This window comes from Emys orbicularis, chromosome 5, assembly GCF_028017835.1.
Source record: "Emys orbicularis isolate rEmyOrb1 chromosome 5, rEmyOrb1.hap1, whole genome shotgun sequence".
In the NCBI taxonomy this organism is placed as follows: Eukaryota; Metazoa; Chordata; order Testudines; family Emydidae; genus Emys; species Emys orbicularis.
In genome coordinates, this window is record NC_088687.1 from 6,472,434 (window position 1) to 6,483,960 (window position 11,527).

Below are 11,527 nucleotides of genomic sequence, written 5' to 3' on the forward strand. Positions count from 1 at the left end.
TCAGGACAGACAGAGGGGACTTCATTTAAGAGATAGCTCAGTGGTTTGAGCATTGGCCTGCTAAACCCAGGGTTGTGAATTCAATCCTTCAGGGGGCCACTTAGGGATCTGGGGCAAAATCAGTACTTGGTCCTGCTAGTGAAGGCAGGGGGCTGGACTCAATGACCTGTCAAGTCCCTTCCAGTTCTAGGAGATAGGATATCTCTGTGAATTTTTTCCCTGGTGGTCTAGTGGTTAGGATTTGGCGCTCTCACCGCCGCGGCCCGGGGTTCAATTCCCGGTCAGGGAATGACTGGGGGGGGAGGGATAGCTCAGTGGTTTGAGCATTGGCCTGCTAAACCCAGGGTTGTGAGTTCAATCCTTGAGGGGGCCACTTAGGGATCTGGGGCAAAAATCAGTACTTGGTCCTGCTAGTGAAGGCAGGGGGCTGGACTCGATGACCTTTCAAGGTCCCTTCCAGTTCTAGGAGATGGGATATCTCCATTAATTATAATTATAAAGATCACATATAGTCAACTGTCAATCTATTTCGGCATGTGTCTGTCACCCAAAACGTTAGAGAACAGGACTGAGCTTTTAGTCAATGACCATTCGGCTTCAAAAATGTTGCCAGGTAGCAGTGCTACATTACCTTAATGTTATCTGATTAGCACAAAGGGCACCACAGAGGACGTAACATGGGAGGAGAGATCTGACCAAAGATATGCCGAGTAGCATAGATTTTCTTAGAGTATTGTTTACATAACCAACCAGAGCCATGGGAAATAGTCCACAGTAAAAGGTGTGAAAGCGGGGCATTAGGGAACAGATGAGTTATAACGGTGGTGGGAGGGGGGAGAATGAAAGTAACTGGGGATTGTCTATAGAGCAACCATTTTTGCTGTCCCACATCTGCATTTTACATGGGACCAAGTGCAACATAACCAGGAAGGTTCTGCCAGCCCTTTAGGTCTGTTGTCTCCATGAATGTAAATGGACCATCACTCTCTCCTGAATCAGATTCTGTTGGATTTTTAAAGGCCTGTTCCAACTTCCTTATTTGGAGTTGCTTTGTGCATTACGAAAGCTTGCAAAGCTCTGTTGCTCTGAAGGAAACTTGCATCTGCAGAATGACCAGATGAGGCTAAATGATGATAAAAGTTACTCAGTTGAGGCTAATGCAGCCTTTTGAATTTGGCAAGCATATGAGTGAAAATGATTACAATGAAACTGGAGAGGGCAGAGGACTGTCTGCACTTTCCAAAGGACCAGAGAAAGATGTCTCTCTTGTACTCAATGATGTGAAGGGAGAGAGACTTCACAATTCTTTGGCAAATATTGGGCAGAGTTCAATTGGTGCGATGAGACCACTTCGCATCTGTGTATCTTGGACTGTGACTTCATTCTAGGGAACACTTCACATTAATGGGCTATGCTGGCCGGAGGCTGGGTTTTTAAAACCCAAATTCACACTCTCTTTATTTCTTCTGTATTTCAGCTGGCAGAAATGCTGACAAGGCCACAGCTGAGGTAGGTGCTGTACACACAAACAGTAAGACTATCCCTGCTCTGCCTTGAAATCTTAATAGCCAAGACAGACAAAGGGGAGAAGGGGCACAGAGAGGGGACATGACTTGCCCCAGGGCACATATCAAGCTGCCAGGAAGAGAACGTAAGGGAGCTGAGTTCTAGTCCAGTGCCTTGCACACGGAGCACCAGTTAATATTGTGCCTCATGGCATAATATTATTTTTTCTGTTTCCTGGTTGGGTGAATTTCCAGTGGGGATATTTGTACATGCAAACTCAATTCACTTTCCACAAGCCTTTCTGCTGGTTTAACAATTTGGGGGATCTGTGTGCAGCTTATGAATGGTTTTGTTTGATACGGGGGACGCTGTATGTATCTGTCAGATGGCAGACTCCACTTTTAATTTAGGGCGTGTTTGCTTTCTTTTCTTTGCCTCCCTGTTGAGCTAAAACCCACGGGGTGATTATTGCACCTGTCACAGTTGTCACAGTCCTAAAACTTCAGTCACCCACTTAAGTGGAGCACCTTTGGATGAGGACATGACTACCTCCCAGGGCAAATCAGCTCTTCAAGGCTGAACCGCAGGGAGTGGTAACTAAGCCATATACCACCACTTGGAGGGCCTCTGGTCACCTGATGAGACTGGGAGTCACAAGAGAAAGGGGCCTGAGGGCAACAAAAGCAAAGGTCTCATCTCAGCCACTAGAAAGTGTGAGAAGAGATCGTCTGTTCTGGAGGAGAAGCCATGAGCAGGAGAGAGGAAGTATCCTGGACCGCCTAGAGGACCCTGACCTAATAGCATACGCTGCTTGAGTGGTGAGGAAACTGAGGCAGGAAAGGGTGTTTGTTTCACTATTTTGCCTAGATCTGTGCATTTCTTCTGCTATCTAAAGCAAAAAGCGTTTGGTTTTGGAACCTTTTGCAAAGGCTCTGCTTATGTGCTCCAAGTCTCACATGTCTCTGGAGAAGCAAACGCTCTAATGGGGTGCCCACAAGTCTGGCTCTCTGGGAAAGGGTGTGATTAAACAAGTGTGTGAGAGAAAGAGTGTGTGCACGCCCTAGTCCTGGGGGCCTAGAAGTGTGCCAAAGAGAGACCGAGGCTGAAACCTAGCTTGAAAGCACAGGGGCCCTAATGTGGGACCCAGACACAGCAGCCTGGTCAATGCCCAGCAGGGGGAGTCTAACCACAGCAGTGACACTGGTAATTCAATTAAATGTCTGCAGAAAGCAGATACACTTTCATGAATATAATAAATATTTTTGCATGGAGTTCAGATGCAGAATATGAGGTATTTTGGACCAACAGAGTGAAAAGCAGTCCTAAGGAGGGAGAAGTGAAATATTTGGGGGGAAATAAGGTGACCAGTGGCTCTCCCCTATTTCAGGGATCAAACCTAGGGTTGCCAGGACCGTTAAAAATCCGATTGGTGGCGTAGAGGAGGGGCTGGGTTCCAGCAGCCACTTGGAGCATGGGCGGCCACGGAGGCGCCGTGTGCTGCCCGCGCCCCAAGTGCTGACTAAGCAGCTCCCATTGGCTGGGAACTGCGACCAACGGGAGCTGCAGGGGCGGCGTCTGCAGACATGAGGGCAGCGTGGGGAGCCTCACTGGCTGCCCATGCACCTAGGGGCTGCAGGGACCTGTTGGCCGCTTCCTGTGAGCTGTGACAAGCACCGCTGGGACCCTGCACCCTCTCCTGCACCCCAACCCCCTGCCCCAGCCCGGAGCCTCCTCCCACACCCAAACTCCCTCCTGGAGCCCGCACCCCAAGCCCCTCATTCCCAGCCCCACCCCAGAGCCCACACCCCCAGCTAGAGCCCTCTCCCGCACCCTGAACCTCTCATTTCTGGCCCCACCTGGAACCCGCACCCCTAACCCAGAGCCCATACCCCCCCTGCACCCTCCCGTGCCCCAGCCCGGAGCTCTCTCCCACACCCCAAACATCTCACCCCCGGCCCCACACAAGAGCCCGCACCACCAGCCGGAGCCCTCACCCCCGTCCCGCACCCCTGCCCCAGCCCGGTGAAAGTGAGTGAGGGTGGGGGAGAGCGAGTGATGGAGGGAGGGGGGATGGAGCGAGTGGTGGGCGGGGCCTCAGAGAAAGGGTGTGGCCTTGGGAAGGGGCGGGGCAGGGAGCAGGGCAGGGATATTCGGTTTTGTGCGATTAGGAAGTTGGCAACCCTAATCAAACCCTTTTGGTGAATTGAAGTATCTTAGGTGCTGTTGTTGTTGTTCACCTCCATTCTCTCCATGACCAGATGCAGAAATGCCAGGAGAGATCCTGTTCTTGTTCAACTTCCAGCCCAGTTTGCAGATGTGAGGGCTGAACAGCTTAGAAAAGTTGTGGTTAAACAGCGGAGGCCAAATCATCAACGGTGTGAATCAGCACAGCCCTGGTGACTTCAGCAGAGCAGTGCTGACTTGCTCCCGCTGCAGCTCTGTCCCTGGAACATTTAGATGCTCATCTGAGAAGTCTGATTCACTCCAATCTCTTGAGGCTCCCCCTCAAATGAAGGAGGGTGGTCTAATGGATTGGGCCCTTGACTGAGACTCTAGAGGACTGTCTATTCCTGGCCTACCACCTGTGACCTTGGGTGGTACTTTCAAAAGCACTCAATGTCAGCCTAACCCTGCTTCCCTTGAAATCAATGGGACTTCTGCCATTGGCTGAGAGGAGAGGTGGGCGAATGCTGAGGGCTTCTGAAAATCCACCTCCACCTCTGTGCCTGTGGTTTTCTGCTCCAACCTTGTGGATATCTTGATTATTTAGGTTGTACACTCTGCAGTGTGTGTGTGTGTGTGTGTGTTTGGGGGGGTTATCTATTCTAGAGAAGTGTTTTAATGCCTGCTTTATTCAGGGGAACTCCAGACTGCTGATTTCTCTTACATCTACTTGCTTTTTAAAAAAAAACCATTCTGCAGTGCTCTCTGCAGGACAAGAGATGGGGTTGGATAGCTAAGGGTAAATATGGGGTGCAGAAGAGTGGACCCAGTGCTTGAGTGCCCCCTCATGGCTGGGTGTGGCACAGCAGGCTTATTTCCCCTGCTCCTCCCCTTCCAGCTGACAGCAGATGATCTGCTGATTCTCTTAACTCAGCCCTCCAGCCAGCTCACGTATTATTCCTGCCCCCTTCAGAGTAAGGGAATGTCCTCGCCAAGAACTTGTCAGGTCTGTAGCCCCTGGCTCTGGGCCCAGTGGTCCTTGCATCCCTTATCTCCAGGTCCACAGCCTCATATTATGCATCTTTTTACAATAGGGCTCCCTGGAGTCCTCCAGCAAATCCCAACTGACAGTGTAAATGTAAACTACTTCTGCCCTCCTCAGGCAGAAACTTTCATCTCTCCTAAGTTCCCCTGTGCTCCATTGCTCCACTGAATGCCTCTCTGGACTTCTTTCTTGGAAGTCCAGATCCGGCCTCACCACCAAAGCTTGCTCCTCCCCAGTGGCTTTTTCCGTGTCAGAGTCCTGAACTCAGGGGAGGATCCCAAGACCTACTTTTCCCACGGGCTTCTTCTTTGCTGTGCTGATTTCCTTCCCTGGCCCTGCAGGCAGCTCTGCTACCAAAAAGGGACTTCAACGCTCTCCTTGCAACCTCTTCAATGCTGGGCTTCCTCTCTTTCTAGCACCGCCCAGCTCCTCCCTCAGCTGGGCCTGACGCGCACTCTGTACCTGCCACCAGGTGCCCGCTCTCCTTAACCCTTTCAGTGCCAGTGTGGGCACAGGAGGGAAGAGGATGATCTGAGCACAGCAAAATACGACCTAACAGAAGAGAGAAGCAAAGGAACTGTGTTAGACGGGGGGGGGGGGGGGGGGGGGTGTAAGAGCAAGCTGCGTGAATGCAGTGCTCATGAACAATCTGTCTTAGTCCAAGGGTTGCAGTATATTTGCACATGTTTCTTCAAAATAAATGTGGTCATGACAATATAAACCTTCAGGTCCTGCTCAGTACAGTCTTTGAGTTCAAAATCAAGATATTAATGAGCTGTCAAGACACCGCAAAACGTACAAGAGAATCCTCTGATAGCTGTTTTTTTTCTGGGATGCTAGAGTGTGAAGGAAGGAAAGAACATCTCAGTGTGAAATCTCCCAGGCCACATAAATGCAGTGTTTTGGTTTGCATCCTGCTCATCTTGGCAGGAGTTCTCCAAGCTGGTCATTCCACCCCCCGCTCCTCCCCCCCACCCGCTCTGTTCAGAAGCAATATTTTAACTGTGTTAAAAGAGCATCGCCCAATGGGACCCCAGGTGTGTAACAGGGCTGCTACCGAGCCTCTGTCAGAAAAGAAAGCTGAGAGACTGAACTGATATACAGATGAAGAGGGAGATGAAAGGCAATTGGAAGAGAACAGGAAAGGGGAGGCTCCAGAGCATTCTTGAACCAGGTGGTCAATAGACAGTGTTGGGAAGCTGATCATTTGGGAGTGATGCAGCTGATACGATATCAGCACATCCTTGCAATTGAGAAGATGGGCTGGACCTCTGCAGAAGAAGCAAAGTGGTCTTCTGGCTAGATTCAGAGGCTGATCCTAAAGCAACATGGCTGCTAACCCTCATGTGGTCCCTCTTGTTACGCCTGTGCCTACACACACACACACATGCTTTTCACACAATGCCTGGGATTACAGCCACGCTTTCGTTTCGACTGGCATCAAGCCTGGTTAGCCAATGGGTTGCTCTCTACCATGCTTCACTGCTGTGGTGCCAGCGTGGCTGGAGATCGCTGCTGTAATAGCCCCATCAGTGTAAACCGTTCTCCTAACCATGCCATGGCCCAGCAGTCACTGCTGAGGAAATATGTTCCAGGCTACGCTGCAGAGGAGTCGAGTTGGTCTAAGTCACTTCCCTCTCTGTAGCACTGCACACAGCATGGAACTGTTGTGGCATAATGAAGCAGACAAAATGAAAAGGCCTGTGAAGAATCCTCATCCTCATGTAGACCTGAGTTCCCTTTCTGGCTCTGGCTCTGCCCCTGACTTGCTGTGTGACCTTCGGGCAGTCACGTCACCTCGCTGGGCTTCCTTCCCCTCCCACCCTGGGTCAGTCCTGTCATTTCAGCCTCTAAGCTCTTTGTGGCAGGTGCTGTCTCCGAAAAAGTGTCTGTCCAGCACTAGGCACAAGGAGGCCCTGAGTTTTGTTTGGCACCTTTAGGTGCTACTATAATACAAGGAATTAAGAATGATTTGAAAATCACCAGGATCATATGAGAGGGGCATATCCACAACTAGATTTATTGACCAGATCAGACCTTTTGCCGAGCTTGCTGTAGAGCAGCGGTTCTCAAACTTTAGCAACTTGAGGACCCCCATTTTGATTTAATTTTTTTTGTGGAGCCCCCAAGCCAGCTTCTAATTTTCCCTGCAAGTGCTCAGCCCCAAGCCCCGCCCTCATCCCACCTCTTCCTGCCCTCACTCCACTCCTGCCCCTCCTCTTCCCCACCTCTTTCTGCCCTCTCCCCTGAGAGCGCCCTGTCCCCGCTCCTCCCCCTCCCTCCCAGTGCCTCTGGCACGCCGCTGAACAGCTGTTCCACAGTCTGCAGGAGGCACTGGGAGGGAGGGGGAGGAGTTGATCAGTGGGGCCGGCGGTCCTGGACATGACTCGCAGATCCCCTGGATCCGGACATGACTTGTGGACCCCCTGGAGTACCCTCGCGGACCCCAGTTTGAGAACTGCTGCTGTAGAGTCATCCATACAGGCAATGTATTGCGTTGCACCCTGTCACAGGTTGGCTGGGCCTTTCCGGAAAGTGAACTCAGCCTTTCCTGTGAGGTAGAAATTATCCCCCAGCTGAGCCGACTCTGGTGACTTAATCACAGCTATTGATCCCAACTATGGAATGGCCAGGACAGACAACATGGAGAGGGAAGAAAATTTGGGCCCAGATCCTCAAAAGTATTTAGGCTCCTAACGTCCAATGAAATCAACTGAAATTTGGAGCCCAAACCACTTCATGAGCATCTGGGCCTCAGTCAGAGCAAGGTGACCCAGGAGCGAGGAGCAAGGGAATAGCCCTCTCTGGGAAGGGCTGGGTGACAGCAGGCTGAAAAAGGCCCACATGGCGTAGGCTAGGCTCCTGTGGGAGGGCCAGCAAGAATTAGGGAGGTCCCTGGAAGAAATAGCCAGCGTCCTTGGGAAGGGGAGGTACTGGATACCTGCTGGGGAGAAGCCTTGGGAAGCAATCCTCAGCCAGCGGAGCCTAGAAAAGCTCGGCAGGGCCTGGGAGCAGGAGTGCAGAGCAGGGACATTTGGAGGTCAGAAAGACTGTCCGTCCGTTTGTCTGGACTTTTGGTACCCCAGGAAGAGACTGAACTTAAAAGGTGACCTGGACAGAGGGCTGAGCCATGGAAGCTGTAGACAGAGACAGGCTACTGTGGGGCAAAAAATGGCCAACAGGGGCTCTACAGACAAATATCTCTGCAATGCCACATTCTGACAGCAGGGGGTGCCATGGCAGCCAGTGGAACTGCTTACACACCCACACACATTTTCTGTGTGGCAGGGGGAGGGAGGGACATAAAACAAATATATCTAGCAGTCAGCAACCATTGCAAAAAAACAACCACCCCAGACCACCCCACCCCACATCCCAGCCAATGAGCTGAACTGTGGAGAACTAGGAGTAGGTTAAAAATACTTTGAAACCTTTCCAGTGTTGAATAGAAGGTGATAACCTGTTGTGCAAACCTTTGAGGAAACTGAAGTAACACAAGTGTCTTCTACCCCAGTGTTTTTCAACCTTTTTTTGGGCAAAGGCACACTTGTTTCATGAAAAAAATCACGAGGCACACCACCATTAGAAAATGTTAAAAAATTTAACTCTGTGCCTATATTGACTATATATAAAGTAATTCTCTTGAATAGGAATCAAATAAACACAAAGAAAGTATTTTATAATTACTTTATTATGAAATAGTAAGTAAACAGAAATATGAAAAATTATAAAATACTTTATTCAGTGCGCAACCTGGGTTTAATATTTTTTTCCCACGGCACACCAGGCAACATCTCGCGGCACACTAGTGTGCCGCGGAACAGTGGTTGAAAAACACTGTTCTACCCAACATGCCCAAGTATTCCTTCCAGCATATCTGTGGTTTTGATTTGTTAGTGTGTTGCTCGTGAAGGTGTACACATAACGAAGGACTAGAGAGAAACTGGAACCACACTGTGACTTAGACTTTGAGTGATATAAATACTGTTACAGGCGCTGAAACAAGTGTAAACACTTCAAATTAGCACCCGCTTTGTTTGCTGCCAAGAAGAAGCATATTATAGTTGGCAGAAGAATTAAGCAACATTGTAGCGTTAACACCCGAAGCCAATGCAAGACAAAAGCTATAAGTAAAACCTCCACCTAGGAATGCAATAATGTTCCTTTAGGATATATCTAAATATGGGGCTATCCCCCCACTCAGTAACTATGGTAGGTACTTGCATATTATGATGATGGATGTGGGAGAAGGTAGCGCCATAAAATACAATGTAGAACTGAGGATGGCCAATCATAGTAAGATCTGTCTGACATTGGAATAACCAGAACCTTATTTTGCCTGTGTTTGTGGGGTGCATATTCTGTGCCCTCCTATTATTGGAGGCTAACCTATAGGTCTCTTGGAAGCCTTTTAGGATTAAGTTGTGAGAGCAGCACTCCGCTGCATTTGGCATTTGCCAAGTAGCACATATCAAAACAGAACGGAGGGGAGGACAAGATAATTGTGTGTGTGGGGGGGTGATTGTGAATGAGCTTTGGAGCCTTTAAGGTATTGGTTCAGATCTGGCCCAATTACGCTGGTGGTAACCAAATAGGATTACTGCTGTCTGATGACTGTTCGGTGGCTTACTCTATTTGAAATAATATGGTGGTCTTGGACCACTTCCTAGGAGTTGCATCATAAAACCACTGTCACCTTGACCTCTCTGCTGAAACTACCAACCAGAGGTCTAAGATCAGCTGGACACAATAAATGAACCATGTCTCGTGGGTGATCCTTCAGATCAAGGCTGAGGACCTCTTAGGGAGGCAGGGTACCTCTGACCCACCTTCTGTTAGCACAAGGAAGAACTCTGCCTGAAGCTGCTAAGTTAATTGTGCTGGCACGTGCGGCTTGTTAACCACCACAAGGGCATGAGAGAGATGAGCATGTCCCTTTGAACAGAGGCAATTGGAGGGGCAGAGACAGGGAGGTCCTGCATAGAGCCCTAGGAAGAACCAGACTTGGGAGAAAGCAGAGTCTGAGGTAGTCCTGTGATTACTGTAGGAATTACCACTAAAGCCAAACCCAACATTGTTTGGAGCAGGGTGGTAATGTCACCTGCTAACAAGATGATTAACTGAAACACTGCTGCTTATAGAACAATGGGATCTCTGATATGTTCCTGCTATATTTACTATTGTTTAACCAGACTTCCTTTCAACAGGCTACAGAAATTCAGTCTTTGTGGATCTGATGCAAGGAGCACTGAAGGCACCCAGAGACTTTCCATGTTCTTCAGGGGGTGTTGGATCAGATGCTGTATGCTAAGTAATGGAGAAGCGTGGCAGGGTTTTGTACATTCTCAGCAGTAGTCCCCACTGTCACTGAGCTCTGGTCACCTAGGACAGGCAGGTAGTATAGTTTATACTCCTGCTATGGATTCTGGAGGAGATTTCAAGTATGTCTTAAGGGTTTAGGTACCCAAGTCCCATTGACCTTCAGTGAAAATCAGTGGGTCTTGGGCTCCTCCGTCCCTTAGTCTTTTGAATCATCTTGTGTGTGCAGTTTTAGGATCTTTATTCATAGCAGGCTAAAACCTGAGAAGTGCCAAATAGCTGCAGCGCCTTTTGAAGAAAATAGGCCAAATCATGACTTCTTTCTTACATTTTACACTCCTTCCATTACTCAGACAAACGCCTATTGGCTGTGGAAGGACCTGAAGACTTGATCCAGTGAGATGTGTGGCCGACAAGCAGGTGCTCAGTGCCTGATGGGATCTGGCTGTGTATTTGTGTTGGCTGAAAGTGGTGTAAGAGCTGCCAACACGGGGGATTGAACCAGGGGCTTCCAGAGCTAAAAGCAAGAGTCTCTACTGCTTGAGCTGAAGAGTCACATGCTGTTGTACTCACTTACCCTCTGGTCAGCTACAGACAAGGGCATATAATGTAGTGGTCAATAGTTTACGTAAGACTGTTGGACAGAAAACATTCCCCCTAAGCAGCTAAGGCCTACAGCAGTTCAAATCTTAATTTATATGGCTGACATGAGGCATTGAACTGGAAACTTCCAGGGCTGGAAGCAGAGGCCTTTACAGCTTGAATCATACAGATGGGGTCTTGTGGCGAAAGCTGTAACAAACCCATATCCTCTGTGGATCGGACACAGACACACAGGACATACTGCCCAGTGGGTTACAGATGCACATTACTTAGTATATAGTTTTACCATCATTGATCAGGATGTGTAATGTATGTAGGATTCTGGCTATTTAGGTGATGTGTACATTCTTTGACAGAGTAACCAGCATTGTAGATGGGGGGAAGTGGTAGATGAGGTATATCTTGACTTGAGTAAGGTTTTTGATACTGTTTTGCATGACCTCCTAAACAAATTGGGAAAATATAGCCTAGATGGAGCTACTATATAAGGTGGGTGCATAACTGGTTGGAAAACTGTTCCCAGAGAGTAATTATCCATGGTTCACAGTCAAGCTGGAAGGGCATATCGAGTGGGGTCCCACAGGGATTGTTCCTGGCGTCCAGTTTAATATCGTCATCAATGATTTAGATAATGGCATAGAGAGTATACTTAAAGTTTGTGGACAAAACCAAGCTGGAAGGGCTTTCAAGTGCTTTGGAGGCTAGGATTAATATTCAAAATGATCTGGACAAACCGGAGAAATGGTCTGAAGTAAATAGTATGAAATTCAATAAGGACAAATGCAAAGTACTCCACTTAGGAAGGAACAATCAGTTGCATGCATGCAAAATGGGAAATGACTGCCTAGGAAGGAGTACTGTGGAAAGGGATCTGGGGGTTATAGTGGATCA

The 11,527-nt window shown here is 48.9% G+C and overlaps 1 non-coding gene across 1 annotated transcript; it reads left to right on the forward strand.

Moving 5' to 3' along the window:
* The first annotated feature begins 216 nt into the window (after positions 1-216).
* On the forward strand, positions 217-289 carry TRNAE-CUC (transfer RNA glutamic acid (anticodon CUC)). Its single transcript has one exon. It is a non-coding gene; the product is annotated as a tRNA-Glu (tRNA).
* Positions 290-11,527: the final 11,238 nt, after the last annotated feature.